Here is a 26232-nt window from a genome sequence, read left to right on the forward strand (position 1 = left end):
CCCCAGGAGAGGCTGTTTCAGATGATAATCATCACTGTTCTTTGGAAGAAGTAGGAGCGGTGGCAGTAGTCAGAAGTCAACTTAATTCAGTTTCCTGGGGGTTCAAACCCACTTTGAGGAGTTGCTTAGTTTCTCAGCAATTCAGATGAAACTTAGGATAAGTTTCATGATATTTCTGGTTATTTTTAGGTAATCAAAAAGTTTCTGGTTTTGATCTTTATTCACCAAAAATCAGTTTCAATTCAGTAATTACTATGTCTAATAGAGAATAATGGTCAAATGCTTATATCTTTTACAGAATTTTATGGCTTTTCTCCTTTTCTAGCACAGGACTTCTGAAGGCTACCCTCCTGAAGTGAAAAGTTTGGACAGCTTCTCCTCCATTTGCCCACTTCTCCTTCCCACTCAAAAGGCTGCTTCTGGCTTCTTTGGTTTGAACATGAGCAGAGGGGGAGTAGTGGGAGAAGAAATAGACATAAGGGGTGAAGCATTTATGAATTTTCCAGGACTAAGTGGGCTGGCCTTGATGCCGCTGGGATTGGCACATGTTCTAATTTGGCATTTTAAAGGACATTTCAAGATTCCTCGCTTGATATGAATTTCTAGCTTTAAGCTTTCCTTGTCACGGGGGTCTCCATCTGCCTCGTTGTTTTTTTATATCTGTTACTGAACCAAACTTGGGTGCAGAAAAGCCAATCTACTGGCACCAGATTGTGGTGAAGGAAAGTGCAGTATTTATTGCAGGCACCAAGCAAAGAGTACAAGTGGCTAATGCTCAAAAGATCAGAACTCCTCGATGGCTTTTTAGGGAGGAATTTTTAAAGGCAAAGTGAGGGACGGGTAGTCATGGGATGAATGATTAGCTCATGCTCAATTCTCTGGTTGATGGTGAGGTAACAGGGCATTGTCACAGGGGTTAACATGACAGTTCTCAAGCTCCAGACGGTCTGGGCGCTACCTGCTCATAGTCAGTTAACTTCTTCCATTTGGTGGGGGTTTTAGTATCTTGGAAACAACTCAAGAATGTGCATCTGTTATCTATGTCCTTAAGGGAGGAACTAAAGATTCTGTGACTGCTCTATGGCTGATTTACCGTTTAAATTTTTACCGGTTCTCTTGACCCAACTGCTATTTTTTGTTACTACATGTTCACATTCTTTCAATTATTAATTTTTGAACAAGCCTTTTGTGACTGGAGGGAGATCTGGTAGAATAAAGATTTTCTATAAACAAGAGGCAGGAGGAGGACATGGGGGCAGGAGGTTTTTGAACTGGGAAGGCCCCATATGGTCCTGCTTGGTTACATATCTACTGTTTTATCACTAGACAAGCCATGGTCCACTCCCAGCTGCTTTCTGCTGAATTCTTTCTACCACTGTAGGTGGTCCTTTTGGAGAACAATGTATATGAGCGTTATTTTATCATGCAGTGAGCACATTTTGTCCATGAGAAACATTTATATATATTTATCCCTGTCAAAGGCTCGAAGTAAAGCTTAATCCCTTTTTAGTAATCCCTTTGTAGAGTGTTCCTCTCTCAGTAGCTACACTGATTGTCCTTTAGATTCTCATGCATGAGACAGTATCAATCTATTCTGATCCATAGCTTCAGGGAGCACAATACAAGCTTTTCCCAGGGTCCCATTGAGTCCTTTCCCTTGGCATGAAATGCAAAAGAGCCACTCCACCTGCCCTTTCTCTTTGATGGAACTCAAAGTGCGCCTCATTCTCTTACCCCAAATCTTTAGATCTTTGTTGTGGTTGAGGAAAAATAATTTCAAAAATATTTTTTGAAACTGTCCTTTACAAATATGGAATTATGACCTTCTATTGGATATGAGAGAGTTGTCTTCTATTTTCTTGGGGCCTTCAGTGTAACTGAGACTAAAGCCAAAGACGTAAATTGGTTTCATTTAAATAGACTGTTAAGTGTATTTACCTAGATTCTTTGACATCCTTTAGACTAGCAGGTAAATGTTCTGGATTCAGGTTAAAATTATTAACTAAGACAGTGTCCTTGGAAACAAACTATTGGCTGAGACAGTGTTGTTGGATACAAAGCAAATTATCACTGATCCACAATGAGTTGGATGGCCTCAGCTCATTTCTAAATCAGTGGCTTTTGTAAAAGTAGTGAGGACAGAAATATTTTAGAGATTAGTTCTTACATATACATAAACTATTTTTTTTAAAGAAAGGATGCTTAGATGGGGTAATATGTAGGTCAAGACTTGACCATTTGCCCTTTATTCTAGGAGAGGGAAAAATTCAGAGTGTAGAATATCAAATAGTGCATTGGCATTCATCACAGGATGCTGGCATTAACAAAATTTACAATGTTTTTGAAAAGAAGTAATGAGAACTTCTCTGCAGCTTCAGTAGCAATGTATAATACAGCACAATGAAAAATGGTATTTTAATTTTCATGCATGACCTCCACCAGAGATGTTAATCCGGTGCTAGACCCTATAATTCTCCAACTGTTTGAGGTGAAAGAAAGATGATATTCCTTGTCTTTCATAGATAGAGCATATATTTTGGAGAATCTAGAGGCTGGAAGAATTCATATGTTAAAGAGCAAGGTCCACCTGGCAAAATCCAGGTATTTTACAACTGAACAGGACGTTAAGCAATGGATTATTCTATCAAGTCCTAAACTTAAGAGCCAGTGCTGCCTTTAAAATAGGTTAAAATATAAAATTATCAAAATTTGATTATATTTACCAAAGACATTATTGCAGTGATTAATTTTTGAAAGTACAGTATTCATAATAGTCAAAGCATTTGGAAGCAGTCAGAAGTTTTTACAAAGGGTGAATTTAAAGGGTAGATAGGAGTTTCTGTGTAGATAGGAAAGTTAGGTTTACAAATTAGAAATGTTAGTGCTGAGAGACCTAGAAGACTTAGAAGCTCAGTGTGCCTTGTGTCATTATGATGAGGACGGACAAAACATAACTCAAACTGTTGGCTAACAAGACTCTGAAGTGCCTAAGAAATGTCCTCTTTTCTCAGGATGAGTGCTAATATCAAGTTTATGAAGGAAATGAGTCAGAGAGACACACAAACTCACCTCAAGCTTTTGTTTGAATGTCAAGACATTCATACATGATTGTCAGATGAAGATCAGAAGCTCAACTGCCCACGGGGGCCATTTGGGAAAATTGCTAAAGCAAACAGCCTATGAGTTGGTGGAATGGCAATAGCTCTGAGCCTCAGTGTGAGGGAAGCTCTGGAAAATGGTACATCCTGGAAACCACAGGAGGGAACATCAAGCACCCAGCTCCTGCTGACTGTAGCCATGAAGGCTGACAGCCTAGCATCATTACAACTTCTAGTTTTTTTAAAAAAAAGTCAGAAACTTGGATTTTTATATGAAAAATTTTAGTAGTTGAACATGAGGAAGGAATTCAATACTTTCTGAGCACCAGTGGCCAAACGGAACACATCTGTGGTCTTGGTGTGCCTAAGAGATACTGGTTTGAGACCACTGCTCTACATTTATTTATCTGTGTGTCTTAGAGTGTGGCCCTTGGCTCACATGCCTAACAATCACCCTAGACTCCTGAATGTGCCAAGGTGCTTCCAGTCTGCTCCCATGAGCACCCTTTATTGCTCTTTATAGTCACAACCCTTGGTTCTATGAAACTATTAACAAAACAGAAAGGCTGCCTACTGAATGGAGAAAAAGTGGAAAAACTGATGAAATCTGAATAAAATCTGCAATTTAGTTATTAGTATTAGTATCCTATTAATGTTATTTTCTTGATGTTGACAGATGAACTATGGTTGGTTAGGTAATAGTTTAACATCAAGGAAAGCTGAATGAAGGAGCTAGGGGAACTCTACTATTTTACAGCATTTCTAGTACTCACAAATTATTTCAAAATTAAAAGTTTATTACTAAAAGATAATATTCTCACACTCTCTTTTTAAATATATGAATATGCTTAAGATGATTAAGCTGCAGATACATACTTGAATTTTACACCACCTGTAACTTAACCTTCAGAGCAGTGATGACGTTCACTGAAAAAAAGAATGTTTTGAATTGCTAATGCTCAGCACTCTCTAGTTCAGAGTAGTTGCTAAATGAACACTTATTACATAAGTAAATGGATCATTTTTGGTTTTTGCTTAAGTTTCAAATTCAGCACTTAGGATTCTTTACCTATTATTTATCCACATAATCTGAATCACCAGGGTTCATTCAGAAGATGTGGTTAACTACTAGAAACAAATAGCACTCTTTCACATGAATAAACTTTCAAGTACACACATAAGCGTTTATCAAAATAAGCTAAGCAAAATAATATTAAGAAACATTATGTTTAGAAGTGAACATAAAAATCTCAGAATAAAATTTAGACAAATGAACTAAGTATATGGACCCATTTCTTCTTAATCTATACTAACCACAGATTTATTTTCAGGCATGAAGGAAGTGATTATTTCTATTCTTGACTTGGAGTGAATTCCATAGAAAGATGACTGCCTTAGGCCAGATTGATACTAAAATCTTTCCCTGTGGTTTGGCATTATGTAGCAACAGCTTTCTTTGTTTCAGCTGTCACAGGCTTTTAATAAAAGTAAAACTTTTAGTCCTAATTGACTTCTAGACTTGTTCTCTTTATATGGATGGAAGAAACACGAAATGTAATGCATCAGCAGCTGGACCTCACCCATGAGTGTTTTGTTGTTATTCTTGTTCTTGAAACAAATATGGTCTTAACTTTTGGAGAAGAGAATTAATAGGACCTCTTCCAATTTTCCCTTAATTTTTTTATCTCAGGCTTACTTCTTTGCTTGTTCTTTGTAAAATGAATTAGTGTTGCAATTTTAATTTTCTTTAGTCACTATTTGCAACTTGTTTCTGAAATAATTTGAAGTTATAAAAAAATTTTCCAGAGTGATTTATACACAAGTCATTTTTAAGCAGATATGAAGAAATTACTGCTTTGAATGGTTTTTTTAAGTTTTGCTGTGTTTTATGGTATCCAAGATATGATCTTAAGTCATGAAAAGAAGATGGTTGTTCCCTCTGAAAGCCACTGTGTCAGCAAAAATACTTAAATTGCAAAAAAAACTAAAGTTGTTAGGCTAGCAGCAGAAAGAAACATATCAATACTAAAAACCTGTTACTTAGTAAGAACCTTGATAGTGTGGACAGTCTCAAGGAAGCTATCACGTTACAAACATGCAGCTCCCTTTTAACTGGCAACTGGAACTCACAGGTAACTTGTTCACAGCTGGAAGCTAAAATCATGAGATTGGGATTGAGAAGGCAGATGTTAAGAAGATTTGTAGTGCCAAGAATTATTTCCTTAAGGATGTGTAATTGGTTTAAATCTAAAACAAATATCTTTGTTTTATTGTATTTTTTTAGGTTAAACCTTGAAGCAAATAAACAACAAGAAAAGAAAAAGAATGGCTTGAGTACTGTATGAACATGTGTGAGGATCAGCTTTGAAGATGCTGTAGAAGACAGGACCGAAAATTAAGTCCTGGGAAAAACTTGACCCACTGAGATCTGCAAACTTCCTTTGAGAAAAGCTGGCATCATCCATGCTTTTCCCATGAAGACGCCTTGTCTCTTTGGTTCTCAAAAGGATAAATAGGAGCTGAATGGCTGCATGTCCCCATTGCCCAAATTCTGGGAGTACAAGACAAAGGAACAATGGGACTTGCTGCATTTACCTAAGCAGGGGAACAGCAGTCTGCTGCATCTGTACCAACAATGCCTAGAGGGTAGAGAACACTTTACCTTCCAACACCTGGGAGACAGCACCACTGAAGATGGAGCCTGACAAGATCTGTGAACCTGCAGAGGAAAAAGGCAGCACATTAAGGTTCCATCTGTTAGAGTGAGGAGATTTTAGGTGGAACACACTACATACCTCCAGTGAAATAAGATTGTAGGGGAGATATATGAAAGCCTGAATAAAGAAAAGATATTAGAATGACTTCAGTGATTCAATCCAAGTGCAGAAGTAAAAGGACTTTTAGGAATCTAAACTGTTAATTCCTTACTAAACAATTAAATGAAATAATTCAAGATAAAAACAGTTAATTTTGAGTTCTAACTAATGACCAAAAATATCAAAGACAAAACTATTTTGAAGCACTGAGCAAAAAATACAAGGAGATGACAAATACAGTGCAAAAGATAAGAAATCTGCATAGTGGATCCAGGAGACCAGAGTTATGGAAAGAAGGAAATAAAAACAAAATAAAAAACAAACATATGGAGATGTCAAAATCCAGAAACTTAAAAAGTCAACAAAATTGTATCCAGAAGGGAGCTTTGGCTCTGGAGATCTCATACAATGGGGAGTCTCAGTCCCTGTTCCAAAGGCAGTTCAGGGCTCACAGTACCAGCCCATCCTCAGGGACCACAACTGTCAAGACACAAGTGCAAGTACATGCGGAACATCCCTCGGGCCGTGGGCTCAGAGTGGCGTGGCCTGCCCAACATCGCGGTGCGGCTCTCTGACAGCACCGTGGCCAGGAAGCCACAGTACGCATACCACAATGGGAAGAATGGCTGCAGCAGCACCAGGCACTTGGGGGTCTGCTCCCAAGTGGAAATGGGCAAAGTCTGTTACTCCTCGGCCAGACAGTTCAACACCCTCATCCCCTGGTACCTACCCCACCCCAGGAACAGGCACAACCACTGGGCTGGCCTCTACAGACCACTTAAGTAGGATGGCTTCTTCAGCATGACTGTCACCAAACCAGAGCCCAGAGACCAGCAGGGCTGCCACCGCATGCTTTGCCCAGAGCAGCACCATATGGTGAGCATAAAGGAGTTCTCCTGCTCCCAGGGCTTCCCTGACACCTGCCAACTGTTCAGCAACATCCTGGACAAGCACCAGCAGGTGGCTGACGCTGTGCCACCACTCCGGCCAAAGCCATTGGCTTGGAGATCAAGCGCTCTAACTTGGCCCAAGTTCGAGGGCACCTGAGTTAAAATCAAGGAGAAGACTACTAAGGACTAGTTTGCCTTCCCATTGCTCTTGTTTCTGGCACCAGGGTAAGAGTTTATTGTGCACAAAACAGTTGACTAACTGGGAGCCTGCAAGCCAACAGTGGAATGAAGCTCTGAGGCATGTTGTTACATGACAGCTCATATAGTGGAAGTACGAAGCTGTTTAATCTTTATAATGGTTGGTGGTAGCATTGGGGTTTTTCCACTGATGGGGTATTGGCTAAAATGTTATGCCATTTTTGGAAAATAATTTAGCTTTTGCTTTTGGTTTTCAGAGGCGTTTACAAAGAAACAACCCAGATTAAGTTTTGCTTCTGTTGCAGGATAAGCTAAATTGGGTTTCGCTTAACTGGTTTTGTGTGTTCAAGGAATTTGCAAATCTGGTCTCCATGTTGTATTTTATTTTAACAGAGATGATGATTAAACACATAATGAAGCTAATTTTCCTGTTGCCAAGTAAAATTCTAAGCCTGTGGTTTGAAAAAACTTGGACATAGATTGTGATATTTCTAAAATAAATCATCATCATCATCTTACAGGCTGTAGAGGATTTAAAACATTTCTCTAAACGATTTGGTGCGCTCCCATTCGAAGGTGGAGTCTAATTTTGTTCCTCATGAGTGTAGGAATGTTGGCTGAATTTAGAAACTTGTTTCTAATTAGTAGAAAAGGTTGAAAGTGGAATGTGTAGCTTTTCATGCTAGATCATAAAAGGCCATATGCCTTCTGCTCGACCTCTCTTTCTTTCTGTCTGTCTGTCTTTCAGAACATGTGTGCCTTTAAAAGTAAGAAGTCCAGCTACCCTGAAGCAGTCATCCTAGAAAGACCATATCAAGATTCTAAATAAGGGTGGAGAAAGATATGTAAAGAGGGTCTCTTCTAGACTCCTGTTGTTTGAACTTTCTAATGATCAATGTAGAAGCATCTACAGGTGGGTGAATAAGCCTTTGGATGACTCCAGCCCCCAACCTTCCACAAACCCCAGGCAACACCAGGGAGAGCAGAGATGGGTTATCCCTATTGAGCCTTGCCCAGAATGCAGATTTGGGAGTAGAATAAATGCCGTTGCTTTAGTTTTGGAGTGTTATGAAGCCAAATGATTAAAACATGACTCTCTAGGCTGATTTAATCAATTGGCTATCTAAGAAAATTAATAAATGACACTAGCCAAATGACAGATGCATCAGAATGGAGGGAAAGATGAAAAGAAAGGGAAACAATTGTGAGTAGCAAAATATACATTCTACAAATATGCAATTAAATATACATAAGTAGAGGTACCCTTTCTAAGAATGTGCTAAATAGGACTCTTGAAACAGAAAAATCACACTGTGAGTTACATGTTTGAATAATGAAACATCTTAGGCAAACAAAAGAGTTGGAGGGGAAAGGAAGATTGTACAGTAAGAGAAGCTTTCTAAATGGTTCAGAGGATGAAAAGAAAGGAGAGAGTAAAACAAGGGAAGGATTAGTGAAAATATCCCAGAGACCCAAATTTGGGAGAAATAATAGGTATTTTGTTCTATATTATGGTTGTGAAATATGTGTCTTTTTGAAAGCAGATAAAGGGAAGGTGACCACTAACGAAATAAAGCAGTACAGTGGACCTTTCAAAATAATAATGGAAAAAATATACACGCCAGTGAAAATAAAGGGAAGAAAAATTAAATAATAAAAATAAGGTAAAGCCATTTCTCTAAACTTTACCAGTCTAAATGTTATATAATTATATAGCTACCTAATTAAAATACTCTTATATGCTGCTTACAAAAAATACACTTAACACAAAGTTACAATGAAAGATTTAAAATAAAATGATAGATAAAGAGAGATGGAGAGAGAGAATGAGTGGGCAGGAATGGTAGTATAAATCTTAGGTTGATTATATTTAAGGTGAAAAATTCTAAATAGGACACAGAGGGACATTTTTAAAAGAAGTATAATTTTAAAGTTCTAACAATCATAATAAACCTATGTGTAAAATTATACAAAGCAAAAACTACTAGAAATTTTTTAAAAACCTGCTTAAAATACAGCTAAAGAATTCATTTCCTTCATTTCTTCCTCATTTTTTTTCAGATGATCTGTTTGTATTAGCTACTATTGAGAATCTACCTTTTCAGGTCTAATGTTACGTGACACACATATTTAAACTTCACAAAACCCAGTGAGTTAGTATTACTATTAGCAATAGGTGAAGTAATAACTGAGGCTGAGTCAGTTACCTGCCCAGGCCGTGAAGCTGATGAGTGGCAGAATTCAACCCTGTCAGTCCAAATCCTGTGTTCACTTGCTTGACACTCATGGCCATAAAATAATGTGAACACGTGAACATAAAGAAGTACTTGAAGATTTGCTAATACAAGAAAAATGTAGTGGCATCTCATTTTACTTACAGTCTTACAGAAAACTTCAGAATTTTGCATGCAATCAGATCTCTCCTCAACTTTTGAAAAAGCTCAAACTTTTTATTGCCCTCAGCTTCATCTTCTCCCACCCAAAGCATCAGTTTCCATCCTAAATGCTTCCCAGTCATCCTGGACGCTCTCTGCCTCTGACGATTGTTATCTCTCCTACCATATCTCTAGTCAGTGATAGTATAAGACCAAGTCAGCTCCTTAAGATACACAAAGCTAGTTATTTTCTCAGGTGGAGCTGGAAAAAGGGGTTGCTAACATCAGTTTACTTCTTTTCTAGTACTCTCTTTGGTGGGTGTGAGTAGAATCAATGAATCTAATTTGCTCAGAAAGATGTTCTGGGGATCCTTATGCATTACATTGGGAGTCTGGGCATTTAGAAATGGCGCTGTCTATTGCTTTTTAATTCCCTGCAGAATATAATACAGTGAAGCTTCAATAAATTGTAACATGATATATGGTAATTAACAAAACATCATTTTGATTTTAACATTTACTAAAAATTTTTCTTGATGTTTTATTATCTTGATCTTAATGATACATTTTAATAAAGATGTATTTAATCTCTCCTTGATGCCCAAGGATGATATATATATATATATATCTCCTCAGACTTACTGTTGTCTGTCTTAGAGCTGAATATGTATTGATTGCAAGATAGCCTAAAAAGCTACCTATAATATATTATCATTGGGTTGTGAAATATTTTTCTATTAAAAGAGGATGAGAAACCTGCAGAAATTTCAAAGATATTATGTGGTTGTGAACAAAAATATGGACTTCTCCAGGGAAAATTTCTTGGCAGGCTTTATTCTTGGTTTGTGACTCCTAAGAGAGCCTAGAGCCAGAGAAACCAATTTGATTTGGTGGCCTTCTCTAAAAGCAGGCTTTTGTTTTTGTTTTCATTTTAAGAGCAGTAAGCAGCCCTCCTTTGCTTGTTTTCAGAAGAGACAGCGTATTCTTACAAAATTGAGAATGGTCAGCAATTGTCCCTCCTGTTTTAACTCAAGGACTGGTAGGTGACTGTATCTCATGTGAAAGTCAGTGAGCTGATGTGCTGGACTTTGCCAGGACACAGAGAAAGGGACTGGGAACAGATGACAAAGGTAAGACAAGGAGTATAGAAGCCACATGGCAAAGATACATGAATTTTCTATGCTTCTGGGAAACGATGCAAGAGGTTGACTGGGGTTAAACAATCATGGTAATACTTAGTTTTAAAATGAACAAGACAGTCTTGAGAACTGGAATGACACTTTTAATAACTGAAGGTGACAGAAAAAATGTATAGAATCAGACTAAAGTGTCACTGAAGATGACTGCCATTCAGCAGAAAAGGGGTGAGGGATGGATAACAGATCAGAGTTGGTAGGAGTTATTGAAAGAATATAGTTTGTCCATGTTTATACCCCTGTGAGTCAAGACTGTTTAGTCAAACTGAATATGTACTTCTTTGCACACTGTCTCTTGTGATTGGTCTCTTTGTCCTAAAAATAAGTGTCAAAACAACACTGATTAATTGTGGTCCAGTGAGCAAGTTCTGTTTCCTAGAGGTTTTATTGGTCATTGATGTGTGGAGATGGCATCTTCAATAAATAGATTAATTGTTCCCATCACTCATGAAATAAACTGAGCTGGGGAGGACAGCACATAGCTCTTTGGATTATAGTGACAACAAACATGTAAAAATACTGCAGTGAGGAAAGAGTTAAATTTGTAAATATAAAGAGGTATTAGATAAACTTTATAGGTCGGTATTTGTGTATGTCTGTGTGTGTGAGTGTGTACGTGAGCTATTGATATTTCTAAGCTATCTTCAAGGTAAATGAGCTGAGTAAGAAACTGATTTTTAAGATGTGTTTATCAGCTAATATAGTAACAAATGACTCAATTTAAAATCTAAGGTGAAAGATATATGCATCTAAATTGATAATACAGTACTTCTATATTCTGGACCAGCTTTTTTCAGTATTTCACTACTTTTTATCTGAATTTGATACGTATTTTTGAACCCGATGATATTTTTATTTTATCATACTCCTTGATGGTTCAGGACACCTGATCCTAAGCCTTCTAATATGATGTCCTAATAAATTCACTCATTCCTGGTGTTCCAGGTTTTGTAGTTTCCAGGTAAAACTGCTTTTTAGAAAGGCTTTTTAGCCAGATATTTTAGCAGTTATGTTATTTTAACATAAGATGTTCTCTGCCAAAATCCCAGCTTATGTCTAGATTGACAAATTCTACCCTAGAAATGATTATTCATATAAGATACTAGTCATAAAAAAGAAGTAAGTGAAATTAGTTTCTTTCCATTTCTGAGTTTCATTTGCTTACTGTTGTGCACTAATTTCTAAATTATGAATTTCTTAATGATACTACTTTTATATAAAAGTGGGTTTTTTTAAAATAACATAAGAAAACCTATAAAGATATATTATTATGATTTGGTGAAGGATAGTGGCTTGTACCTTATTCTTGGCAGTAAGAATCTACACCTTAGAAGTTAATTTTTAAGTGTATATTAGTAATATGTATTATTTTTCAAGATGAATTTCTACAGATACAGCACTTTGAAGTATAAAAAAACACTATCCACAGTGTAAAGACATGTTCAAGGCCTCAAAAGAATTCATTGTTGAATTTTCTCTGGTAACTTGATTTAAATTCAGTAGAGCTAATGAGGAAAATGAAATACTTTTCCTAAATAATCCTAATTAATTTCTTAAAGTTCACTGGAATAAAAGTATGTCACTTTGGGAGACCATAAGAAATGAGATATTTTATGAATATTGTTTAGTTAGAAATTTGTAAAGCACAAGGATTTTCTGAAAAATAATTTAAAAATGGAGCAAATGATATATTTTTTTACAAACCATGATTAGAATTGGGGATGAAAATCATCCCAATCAATATAATAATAAATGTGATTGAGCTCTCAATATATGCTAGGCCATACAGCAAGTGCTTTGCATGTATTTGAATGTTCAATCCTAACAATGATTTTATGAGGTAAATATAGCACAGTGCCAGAGCAGGTTTGTACAGGCTTATGAAAGCCAGTAGTTAAATTTTCAGGAACTTTGTTAGTTGGTTAATATCTAGTTGTAGCAGTTTGAAAGTGGCTATAGTGGAATAATTTACAACATTGAAATCAATAAGCACTACAAAGTTATGGCTCTCCCTGCCCCCTTCCCGGAGAGCCAGTAGTTAAACATTTGCTAGCACACCACTGGATAGACACTATTGTTATTCCTATTTTGTAATTGAGAAGATTGAGACATAGAGATGTTAAGTTTCCCAAAGACTCAACACTGAAACAACATGGTTTATGTGAAATTAATCCATGTGGTTGCTCTCCTGCTTCTGTAAGTAGAAGACTTAAGAAATTCTGAAAAAAGATCTGAAGAGAGTCAATTCTGTCAATTTAGGCTGTAGCTGACTCGTTCCACAGAAGATTGTCTTCCCATTCCCTACGGATAGCAGTTGTTTCCAACCCAAGGTGAAAGCCGTTTTGCCACTTAGACTAAGATTCCACTGGAAAGGTAGTTGATTCGTTCCATGGCTGAGCTCTTCCACACAGGACTTCATTCTCACTGTCAAGGTTCAGGGCATCATCCCCTCTTTGCTTGATGATGAAAACACCTTCCTCTAGGTTTACTTTCTCAAATCCATTTTTTTCCCTTACAGCCAGAGGACCATTCAAAACAGAAATCTGGTCATGTCATTTGATGTTTAAATACTTTCAAAGATTTTCCATTGTTCTCAGTCCAATTTTTCTGGTCACTGGGGTTCTGGCTCCCTCTTACCATCCCTCTTCCCACTTTATTTCTTGCAGTCCTACATACTGTTCCATACACTCTAATTCTATGCACTTGTATTCTATACACCTGTAATTCTTCTAGTGTCTGCTTCTGCCTCTGTACTTCTTACTATCTGTCATGTTTCAGTGTCTTGGCACCTCGTATTGAGATCTAGCAGTTCTTAAGCATTCCTAGTTTTCCAGGCAGCACAGGAATTCGGATCATGGGAACATTTCTGCATATTAAAAAAATAACTTGACAGGTATTACATATTTTGTATATGTATATATCATTTAAAGTCCTTTTCATCTATTATATAATAATGTGATGATTTGATAAATAGTAGCCAGTACTTTTTCATTCATAAGTATTGATTCCTGTTTAGGTAATTTGCATTTATATATGCTGGGTTTTTTTCTCCCTTTCTTTATCGACCCTTTGCCCCTCAATAAATTGAATTTCAGACAAATGTGAAAACATGCAGTACTAGGGAAAAATTATTTACTCCCTCTATTTCCTGTGACTGCATTTCATTTTTAATATTGCAGCTACAAAAAAATGGACCTTTGAGAATGAGGTCCATTTTAGCACAAAAAAATGGACCTTTGAGAATGAGGTCCATTTTAGTGACTAACACTATTGTTCAGCAAATATCTGTGGAATCAAATAAAAGACTAAAACTCCCATTCAGTCATCTGGGAAATTGTGTTTGCCTCCTTGAAGCTTTCAGTTATTCATACTGTCTAAAATGTTCAGGTATCTTAATACTCATATCTTAATAAATAGATGAAAAGAGATTAAAAGAAGTTAATAAAAAACATTCATGGAAAATACCTAAATGGCTGGGAAAAAATCTAATAAAAGTAAATAGAGTGAGGCCATAGTCACTCCAGTTTGGTCATATTTACCAGTGAGGATCTAATGTGTTAAGAACAGGACCTGAAAGAGTGGACATACAAATGTGAACCCTGATTACACCTGAGTTATGGGAGTATCAGAAACTAGAGTTTGCTTGGTGCTTTTCAAGAGCAGATATATTTACCTGTTGTCATCTATAAACAACTGTAATACAGGACAAATTTTACTTACACATACACAAAAAGCAGTATTTTCAATTAAAAGAAAGGAAGATGAGGGGAAAAAATTGGAAGACTGATGATTCAGATTAGTGTCAATGCAATTTATATTAAAACAGAATTAATAAGTTAAACCTTTAACTCCAATGCAAAGAACTCTCTTAACTTTATAATTGTGGGATATAAGGATGTTAAAGGATCTTTAAAGAATTTACCACTGCTTACTTCATGATGAGAAATATGAGTTTTGAGGACAGGGAAGTGAAATGCTGAGATGATGAGAAAGTAAACAATGAAAGAAAAGAAAAAAAAACTTGCTAGGAATGTTGGCAAGATTTGTCCAGGCAATACTCAGCCTGGAAGATAATGTCTCCCTCTAAATTCAAGAAGGTCTTTAATATTCCTTCCATTTCACCTGCAGAACAAAAGGTATTTGAAAAAGTTATTCAAAGGCTGAAAGGATTTTTCATAGCACATTTGAATCTAAGGTGGATTTTGCATATCTTGAGATTTTAACTTGCCACAGGTGAAATAACAAAATAGGAAAAGAACAGCTAAAGCCATAAAATGCAGTTGATCAAAAACTGTATTCAAAGTATAAAGGCTTTGTATTTTAAGGGATAGATATGAAGCAGTTTCAGAGAGAGTCTACAATTAGCATATCACTTCTGATATTGCAATAGTGCAGTGTGGTACAGCACAGAAAGGACAAATAGGCAAAAAGGATTAGAGGGAATCCAGGACCAGCACAAGTAAATAAGGATTTTGATTATCCCCAAGGCTTCACCACTACTGAAATTAGGAAGCTGGTAAGATCTAGTTAATAAATATTCACATACAAATATATTTGGATTTTTGTACATACATGCATATTCATGTGTGTGCGTGCATGTGCACACGTGTGTATATGGAGAAAGATGATCCTTACGTCTATGTCTGGAGACCTGTTCAGCTATCAATTCCCTTTGTTGCCAGAATAGCATGCAAGTATGCTCGATTTTAGGGCAATCTGTTTATGCCCATAATCTGTGGGAAAAAAGATGATTTAGTTCTGAACCAAGACTGTAATGGGAATATAGTTTCAAAAAGGATAAATTTGAGGTATTTACAATGCAACATCAATAGAACAACTGATTCAGTATGGATGCTGAAGTCCTCCATGACTTACATATTCTGTTTTAGAAGTGAATGGTTCAGTAGATACTTGTCCCACATATTTGTAAATGTGCCATTCTGAAATCGCAGTAGAATAGGTCCCAGTGAATAGGCAATGAGCATATCATTCTGCATTGGATGGATGAATGCCCCTCTTAAATTATAGCTTCAAATTCTAGGATTGCTCTAAAATGACATCTTTATAAAATTATTAGTGAGAAAGAGAATGTATAGCAGAATTGACTCTCTCTACTCAATTTTCTTCTGCTACTTCTGAGTCTTGAATTTACTTCTTAGCATTCTGAGTGCCAGAAATCATAAGATTTACATGAAACACTGGACTGTGGGGGTACTCCATATTTTTCTTTGGTTGTCTAACAATCAGTAACAATATTAATATTGGTAGAACAAAGGAAATATTTTATTTTTTCCAGTATATTTTAAAACAGAATTTTCAGATGAATAAGAGAATTATTATCCTTTTAAAATTAATTCCACCTTTATGTTAAACAAGGTAATGTAAACCTCAATTAAATATGAGCTATTATATACATAAATGGTAAATTATTGGCTGGATGAAGAAATTGCCATAGAACTACCTTACTTAAGTAAATACTTTTGACTGTTTAACCTTTGTTTATTGTACCACTTTTATGAAACAAGAAGGGCAAATTGATTTATTATTATAAAAACAGGTTTATATCTTACCTATTTCTTTTCCTTATGGAGAAATACTCAAAGAAATTGGAAATTGTTATTTTGTATTAAAATTATGAACACCTTATGGGCTAAAATTTTATTAACAAGGTGAAAGAGGAAAATTGTGGCCCAGATTTAGTGGCCCAAATAATTTCTTCCTAATTACCTCAAGTAAACCCATTAAAATAAAGTCAGTAAAAAGGTGATGGGACACTTTTATAGCAGTAGTAGATTTCTCAATAGCCCCAACATTGATCTAGGAAACACATGTGTAAAAAAGCATCTGTCACTCTTAAGAAATCAAGTCCTTATTAATCAATGCTGGAAAATCACAAACATTTTAAGTCTACAGTTTAACTAAAATAATTTGATAAAGATTATATTATTAAAAAAAATCAGGAGTAACTTGGGGGTAAGTTGCAATAAAATAATAAAAATAAGTAATATTGCCCCAAGATAACCTAGCTAATATTTCTCTTGGCTATAATAACGTATAATTTAACTTCTATCTTTCCAAAGCCTAGTCTTTTCTCAAGTTACGTCTCCTCTATGAAACCTTTTCTCTTTCCTTCAGCCCTCATTTCTTTCCCTCTGTAAAGCCATAAGATAAAAATTTTAATGATGCACTACCTTGTATTGTTCACTGTGTTTGACTTTTAGTGTTTTGTCCCAACCAGATTGTAAACTCCTTCAGAACAAGAATGAAATTATATATCTTTTTCCTCCTCAGGGCTCATCAGAGTATTGAGCAAAAAATAGGTACTCAATAAATCCTATTGATTGTTATCTTGAATATTAAAGAGTTATCAGAAGTAATTGTTTTCTGATGCTGAACTATCACTGTCCTGTAACTCAGGAGGATAATGTAAAGTTAGAAAGTAAAATACTAGAAACAGATGAACTCTGACTAGGGGATTTCTAAAGTAAACCTTTACCAGATGTTCATGTATTAAAATAAGAAATGCTAAACAGGAAAACAAATTTCAAATAGCCCTGCAGGTGTTGAGATAAACCCCTAAGGGGTGGCAGTAAAAAAAACAAAAGGGAGCACATCTAATAAGAAAAGCAAAAGATACCTCTATAAAATATGCTCATTTTCAGATTAACAGATTAAATTCCTCAAAATAGCTTTCTCAGTAATCACTTTCTTTAGAAAACAAGCAGGTGTGAGATGTCATATTTACATGCCCATATGATTTTATATAATTTACATCTGTCTACATGGACTGGGCAATTTATCTAATTGGTTTAAAAGTTAAGATTTTATTATAGGTACCCTAGAGATTTTTTAAAAGTTATTGTATTTCATTAAATAAGACTGCTTATCATGATTCATACATCTTTCCTGTCAGTCACTAAATATCTTGGTTATTTCCTTTGAATAGTCTTTACTACCATGCATTCTTCTCTCTTCCCACAGCCTTAACCATGACCAAGACTTCTCTCCTATTACATTTCAACTATTTCAGATATTTCAACTATTGTCATTTATTTACCCCCTCTACTACATAATTTTTACTCCTGGCAGTATTGCCCAATTAATCTGCTTACAAAAGCATTTTTATCCTGTTAGCACCACTCCAAATTCCTCTCATACATACACACATAGAACTTATGTTACTTTTTCTCACCTATTGCATTAAATTCCTGTACTTTGGCTTGGCTGCAAAGATCTTGACAGCATGTACCACCTGACTGCTGCAGCTTAAATTTTTGCTATCCTTAGTGCAATTCTCTGTGAACATGTCATGATTCTATTCACCTCTGTGAATTTACTCAAATTCTTTCTTTATATCTAAATTGTTCTTTAGGGTCCATTTCAAATTCATGATGTTGATTATGCCTACGTTAGCTTTCAGTGAGCTTTAACTACTGTGTATAATGACCACAGTTATCTCCAGCAGACCCAATTGTATATTTATTTGTTGACTTGTGGTTTTGTACATTTTTGGCTCTTTAATCATATTATATTATCTATTTATTTTCATCTAGACTGTATATTTTTCAAAGACAGGGATATTTTATTATTCTTGTTAACTCTTAGTATAGTGCTGGGCACATATTATATGTTTAACGTATGTGACCTAAATAATATACATGCTTCATTAAAACATTTGATTGTGACTCTTGTTTATATTACTGAGATAGGCATTACATAATAATTTATCCTTTCAAACTCTCTTCTCCTATAGTTAACAAATATATTACAGTTACTGACAGGTAGGATAACATAAAATTTTCCGCCAATATCACATAATATAAAGAAATATTCTAATAAAATCTCCCACTACAGAAGTCCTAAATATCCACATTTAAAGCCAGTTAAATACATAGTTAGTCATCAAAAGAATAGGATTCGTAAACATATATCTGAGAAAGAGGTGGTGACCATGATGTAAAATGAACTCGTGCAACCCAACTCAGTAAAAGAGGCAAATGATCCAGTTGAAAAAATGAGCAACAGAATTGAGCAGACTTGGCAGACAAATGGCTAATAAGCACATGAAAAATACTGATAAGCATCATTAGTCATCAGAAAAATGAAAATTATAACCACAGTGAGATATCACTATACAATTATAAAAATGAACAAAATTGAAAATACTTTTAACACTAAATGTTGGTGAGGATATGGAGTATCCATTTATGGTGGGAGTGTAATTGGTGAAACCATCTGTAAGGCTCTTGAAGTTTCTTATAAAATTAATTGTGCCCTACTTCAGTACCTACCAATGCCTATCTAGAAGCTTACCTAAGTGAATTGAAGATTGTACCCCCAAAAGATGTATATATTAAAGTTTTAGTAGCTCTAATTGTGAAATCCAAAAACTACATTAAGAAAAGTCCTCATGTATCTCAACATGAGAATAGATAAACAAATAGAAGTAAATTTATGCAATAGAACACTACTCAGCAGTAAAATGAAACAAATTCCCAGTACACGCAACAACATGAATGGGTCTCAATAATAGCACGCTGAATGAAAGAAGCTTTACACAAAAGACCAAATAAATAAAAATCCATTTTTATGTCATTCTGGAGCAGACAAATAGAATCCATTTTGAAAGTAAAAAAGAATAAAAAGCAATTGTCTCTGGAGATGGGCATGGAGGCAAGTTCTGACTGCAAAGAGGAAAGAGGAAATTCTCGGTGCAGATGTTAGTGCTTGATGTCTTGAAAGCAGGATGGATTACATAAACACATGCATTTGTTAAAACCCAGTGAATGTACACTTAAAATTTGTGAAATTTTTTTGCACATAAAGTTTACCATTAAAATAAAACTGTAAACAGATATTGAACTCTAATGGTATGCATGCTGATATATTTAAGGAGAAAATGTACAGATGTCAATTATTCAGTTTTAAATGCATTAAAAATAAGAGGTTTGATGGATGGATAGTGAAGTGTTTAGATGTATGACAAAATAAGCTTAGTAAATTGTTAACAGTAGGATATAGGTGGTAGGTGCATGGATATTAACTAACCTTTTAAATTCGCCTTGTGTTTATATGTTAATATGCCCTAGAGGCCAAAAATGAATATAAGGCAACAATTCAGAGAAGTAAGAGTATTAAATTTGGTGCCTATCCTAAGAGAAACTACTAAACCTGGGATCTTGGGGATTTCATTTTATAAACAAGTAGATGAGACAGAAGAAAAACCCTTAAGCAAACACAAAATGGGGGGAAGATGTGCTATACTGTCAATGAAAATATAAATTAGAATAGAAAGGAAAAAATAAGATTTCATAAAGGGAACTGGTGAGAAAAAATTCCTGTTTTGACCATTAATTTATGTGAAGTAAGAAAATTTCTGAAAATTCAAAATAACAGACTCTCTATAAGACTGAGGCTCAAATTTATACTACCTACATCATCTAAAATTCATGTAGTTATTAATGAAAGACCAACTAAGTTAAACCAAGACTTTGTCTAAGGACAGCCAGGAAAGCTGGAATTTTTTTTTAAAATTAGTTTAAAGCACTAAAAAGCTAACAAGATGCATAAAATGGTGAAAATTATCAAGCCAAGATAGATGGCAGAATTCCGAAATCTAGAAAATGAGCCCAGAATTCATGACTGTTTTACCTTGGGCTAGGAGGACAAAAGGTGAATTTAAGGGTCTGGCAATGGTGATAGCCCTCCAAAATATCTTTTGTCTTAGATTTCCCTGAGGCCTATACAAGTAAATAATCACTTGCATAAAATGCAGCCTTGCTTTATGTCATTTCAATGAGCCAGAAGGTCTTAATTCCAGAAATAGTATTGAAGTGGTATGAAAGGGTAGCATTTCCAGGAACCTGCAAAATCAGATGCAAATGTCTGAATGAAAATAACATCATTTAGGCTCTTTTTTTTTTTTAACTTTAAAAAGTATAAAGTTGATAAAAAATAGCCAGATACATGCGGTTAAAACAAATACTGATTTCTGGCTGCCAGCTAAGCTGTATAAAACTAAAAGAGCATCATTCTTATCAAAACTGTAATAAAAGCTTGATAATCTTTTAAGATAATGATTTTTCTTGAACCTGTCAGAGAACAAAGACTGCAGGACAAACAACTGGACTGAAATCTAAGAAGAGATGGAACGTGAGCATTGATTCACCTAGGACAGAATGTGGAAAAAAGAGGCATTAATCACCACACAAGTGGATAACAAGATTCAACTAATTTTTTTAATGAATTACTGAAGGCCAAATGTGGGGTGGCATGAGAGTATAGAATTCCTTTATAGAGTCAAAGAAACAGGGAGTTAGCTATTGGTTTTAGGCCTTTTTCTATGGACCTCCACTAGATGCTCAGAAATAAGGAATGGGAGAAAGCTTGCTTTGGTTGAGCAGGCCTGGAGAGAGGAAGCAGCTCCTGCTGTGGGAAAGGCTTGAAGCAGTGTTGAGACCCTTTGCCTTAAGGAACAGAAGCCTTTAGCCACTAAGAGCAGCAAGCCCTGCTGCCCCAGGGCTCCCATGAAGACTCATTGTGAGTAAAAGAAGGCAAAAGAGAATTGCCTTTACCTCTGTGCAGAGGAAAAACTATCCTGGACCCGATGACTAGAAATCTCCTCATCCTGGAGGCAAAGCAGGTATATAGAAAACCTCACAATCAAAACACAGGGATATAGAGCCTACATAAATCGGAGGCTGTACCAGGAAAACAAAGGAATCCCCCTGCACCTCTCCTCCAAGCACCGAATAACAGGCAATGGCAGTTTATCTCTGGGAGAGGCACAGGAATATGGAGAAAGACCCTCTCCGAGGATCAGGAACCCATGGAGATCCTAGAGTTGAGAGTGGAGCGGGAACAGTATCTCATTGTTTATCTCTAACAAACTGAGAAAAATACATGTAATGTGTATATCCCCGAAAGGACTTGTATCTAGAATATATAAAAATCGGTTTCATTTCTACAAAGAGCTCTCAAAATTCAATAATAAGAAAATAACAAACAATTAAAATGGAAAAAGAATTTGAATAAATATCTTACCAAAGAAGTCATGTGGATTGGAAATAAACATATAGGTAAAAAAAAAAAACCAAAAAAACCCCCAAAAACCAAAAACTCAACAGCACAGTGATTAGGGAAATGTGAATTAAACCACAGTGAAATAATACTACACACATACTAGCATGGCTAAAAAAATGACTATAAACAATGTTGTTGAAGGAGGGGAGGGTTTAGCTCAAAGTGGTAGAGCACATGCTTACTATGCATGAGATCCTGGGTTAAATCCCCAACACCCCTCTAAAAAAGGTAAATAAGTAAATAAACCTCACTACCCCCCCCAACAAAAAAATAATTAAAAAAAAAAAAAGGTGTTGTTGAAGATGCAGAAAACTCAAATTCTGAAACATTGCTGGTGGGAATACAAAAAATGGCACAGATTATTTGGGTTATATTTTGGTAATTTCTCTTAAAGTGAAACAGAAATACCATTATGTCCTGCAATCCCACTCCTAGGTATTCACCTAGGAGTAAAATGAAAAGGAAAACATAAATATATGTGAAAATTTCTGCAAATGTTTTTAGAAGTCTTATTTATAATTGTCAAAAATTGGAATAACTGGAGGTACAAAAGATTTAGACCTTTTTTTAAGTACTCATAGAACAATTATAAGATTGACCTTATCACAAAACATTTTTAAGAATGCATATTATACAGATGAAAACTACAAAACTGAAAATAACAATGTTGAAATTACTAACATGATGATGTCAATAGCAACTATATATTTAGATGTTAAAACACCCTTATAAATAATTCATGAAGAATTATTATATTAAGATATTATCATGGAAATTAAGAGTATTGAAAAAAATGGCTATTTTCTTTTTGGTCCAAGAAGCATTCCTGGAATATATGGTGCTGTCTTTTAAATATTCTTCAAGAAATGATTCTCTATTTCCAAAAACCACAGAAAAAAATTTTAATTGACGTAACCAATAACTTGACTGATAACTGTATGAGCTCTCATGTTCATTTAGTATATTCAGTATAGTAGAGAAGTTTGTCTCTTGATAATTAGAATGAAAAGGATTTTGAAAAAATAGAACTGCACATATATATTTAGATACATATTTAGATATGTACACATGCATATGCATCTACATCTATGCATATATATATGTAGGTATTGTTAGTTGGGTATTATTTATATAGCAGAAAGTGAAAACAGTTTTAGTAAATTTACAGAGTTACAAAACCAATATTATGATTCATTTTTAAAAAACATTTTAATTATTCCATATACCTCAGAACACTTTACAGTAAACGTCTATTCCCACTCTCAGGCAATTGCTGATTTACTCTCTGTCTGTATAGATTTGTCTTTTCTGAATATTTCATACATGCTATTTTTGCACCTGATAATTCATACAGAATAATATTTTTGAGATTCATAATAGTTGTAGCATGTAGTAACAAATGGGCAAGTATGCAGAAAAACAGGTATTTCATACATTTCTGTTGGGAATATAAACTGGTGAAGCCACTTTGCAAAAACACATTTTGACAGTTTCTTAAAACCCTGAAAACATGAAATTACCATATGAACCAGTAATTTCACTTCTATGTAGCTACTCTAGAGAAATATAAACACATATCCACACAAAGACTTATACTTGAATATTCCTAGCAGCATTATTCATAGTAACCCAAAATAGAAAACAATCTAAATGCTCATCAATTGGTGAATGGATAAACAAAGTGTGGTATAGTCATCAGATGAAATACTACTTATCAATAAAATGAATATATAGTATCAAAGATGCTGCCACAATCAGATCCTAAAAGTAGCATCCAAAAAATTACCCTAAAATCATACATTATTTTTTATTTTATTGATACTTATTCTGTAATGACATGCTTTTAGCTCTATAAATTACAGTTTTTTATAGCCCCATCAAGATATTTAAAAGGATTTATCAATTAAAAAAATGAGAAACTCTAAGTTTAAATTTATCATTAATTTTGCAGTAAGAAAGAAGGTACTGGAGATTCATTTAGGCTCCTATGTGAAAGTAGAGTCCAGAACTTGAAAATTCTGTTTCAGATCATGATAAGAATGATAGTTAATATAAAAGTTTCCTGCCCTTTATTTTGTATATGGTGAGTCCATTATGCTGCTTTCTAGAGGAAAGCTTCCTATACCTGGCTACACATCAGAATCTCTTGTTGTGTTTGTATAAAGTGTAATTTCCAGGGCCTAACCCCCAGAGAATCTGATGAATGGGTCGGACATGGAGGCCAGCAAGCTGTGACGCTAATAATCACCACAGGTGTTTCTAATTTAGCCCATCTTTGGCATGTGGGAGCCACTGTTCTAAATGAAAAACCATCAGATATGTGCTTTCAGTGAGGAGAATTCCAAATACAAGACTCAGTCAAATGCTGTTTAAAGTATTCTACATAGAGTATGAAGGAAAGCTGATTACTTCTAAAGAGTTTCTAATTATTTTTAAGCATCATAGACAGCATATACTGGCAAAAGAAAAAGAAACACATGGCAATTCAGGTTTATGAATTTTCTGCACAATAAGAGCTAATTACAGTTTTCCTGTTTTTGGAAGTAGTACACTTACAGACAAAGCTTCATTTTGAAAAAGTGTTCTTTAATCAATGCAATCAGTCAAGTCAACAAATATTAATCGAATACCTTTTGTATACAGGAGATTGTGGAACATGATCAGAATAATGTATTTTCATAGATATTTAGGACGTTTATAGCCCCTTTGTAGTTCCAAGGCATATATTCAAATAAATGCAATACTAACTAAATGTAAATTCTATTATGCTTGAAATAATGAACACCTACTGAGTCCTTTCTATATGATAGTAATTTCCATACCTGGGCATTGTAGGTATTATAACTTTAATTTAAAAAGATGAATTTAGACATAATTTTTATTGTAATTTTGTAGATGAGGAATTAAAGATCCCCGGATAGTAAATGGTGGAGTAAGGTAGGGTAACTAGGTTTCTCTAGCTTCAATACTTGAAAGCACTCTTCTAGATAAAGAATATTTCAAAGTCCAAAGGAAATTCAGATTACACTCAATTTTCCTTGAAAGGGGACAGAGAATAATAGGGAAAGAAGATGCCTTTCTAAAGCCAGAGTATATGTAACTGAAATTTGCACAATTTCGAAGAGTAGAATATATTAAAAAAAAATAATGTGAGTAAAGCTGTCCAGATAGGAACAGATTGGATGGACTTTATGTGCTATTTTGTAGAATGTTTAGAAAAGGTTTAGGACAAAAGATAATCAGCTAAAGGCTTTGTTGAACCTTGAATGCTGGGCTGAGGAATGTGAAATTCAATCTTATCTGAAATTAAAAGCCATTTTCACTTTAACTTGAGGTACAAAATAATATACTTAAACAATTACTGGTCTACTATAGGTTCCAATCTAAATATTAGGGGCACAATGATGAAAAGATGGGCAATCACTATTCTCTTGGCATTGACTTAATAACGAGTTAAAAAAAAGAGTAAACAAGCAAAATGATTATGAATTATAATAATTATCATAAAGGAAATAAATAATTGGTATAGAAAATAACTTAGAGCAGAATGAGAACAGTACATGTACTTTAGATAAGAGGATACTGAGGGGCTATCTGAAGAGGTGCCAAATAAGCTGAAATACAGAGGATAAGAATAAATTAGCCATGGTACCTGAAAAGATACAGCATATAGGGAGATGGAAGGTTCTGTAAAAGCCATGAGGAAGGAAAGTCATTTGAAAGTTGAAGGAAGAGAAAAACAATACCATGTAACTAGAACTTAATGAAGGAGAGGAAGAATGGCTCAAAACGACTGTAAAAGAATCAGGAAGAGCCAGGTTTATGGTCGTGGCAGAATTCCAAGTGTGTCTGGATGCCGCCAGAGAGTTTTAAGTTGGGGAAAGATATGATTACAATTCTCATGTTAATAAGGTCTCTTTTCTTCTCTGTGGAGGATGGCTTGGATGTGGGCAAGAGTGGAAGAAATAAGAAGAGTTAGGTGAGCTCCACGTATGGGATGACAGTGGCCTAGTTTATGTTGGTGGTAGTATAGGTTTTGAAGAACATTTTCCAAAACAAGTGCACCTATCAGAAATAGGAATAATATCCCCTAACAAACAATTGAAGTATCCATTTAAATGTCTGATTTTGTATGTGTAATACCTTATACCAGCCCATTGATTATGTCAGGGGCTTCTGTAGGTTAGACGTTTGGGTATAAGTTCTGCTTCTCCATTTAGCTGTGTGATCTTGGACAAATTACCTGAACTATTTTGTTTTAGTATCCTCTAAACTGAATGATAGTAGAACCTATATACAGATATTTTATGAGGATTAAATAGAATAATATCTATTTTACAAGGTGCCTGTCACCCAGTAAGAGATTGGTAAATGTTAGCTAAGGCTTAATGCTATATATTGATAATAGGAAGATAAATAAAATATGAATAAATTTTATTTTATGGATAAAATAATTACATATGCTTTTCTTCTGATATCATTAGAGTATTTAGTAAACAGTTTTCCTTAACAAAGCATGTGTTATGGTGTATCGCCCTAAAATGGCTCTCTCCTCCCATCCTGGGGAACTCCAGCTG

General features: G+C 35.0%; 1 pseudogene; it reads left to right on the forward strand.

Moving 5' to 3' along the window:
* Nucleotides 1-5411: 5411 nt before the first annotated feature.
* On the forward strand, nucleotides 5412-6966 carry LOC105077414 (DNA (cytosine-5)-methyltransferase 1 pseudogene; annotated as a pseudogene).
* The last annotated feature ends 19266 nt before the right edge of the window (nucleotides 6967-26232 follow it).

This window comes from Camelus bactrianus, chromosome 8 (genome assembly GCF_048773025.1).
Source record: "Camelus bactrianus isolate YW-2024 breed Bactrian camel chromosome 8, ASM4877302v1, whole genome shotgun sequence".
In the NCBI taxonomy this organism is placed as follows: domain Eukaryota; kingdom Metazoa; phylum Chordata; class Mammalia; order Artiodactyla; family Camelidae; genus Camelus; species Camelus bactrianus.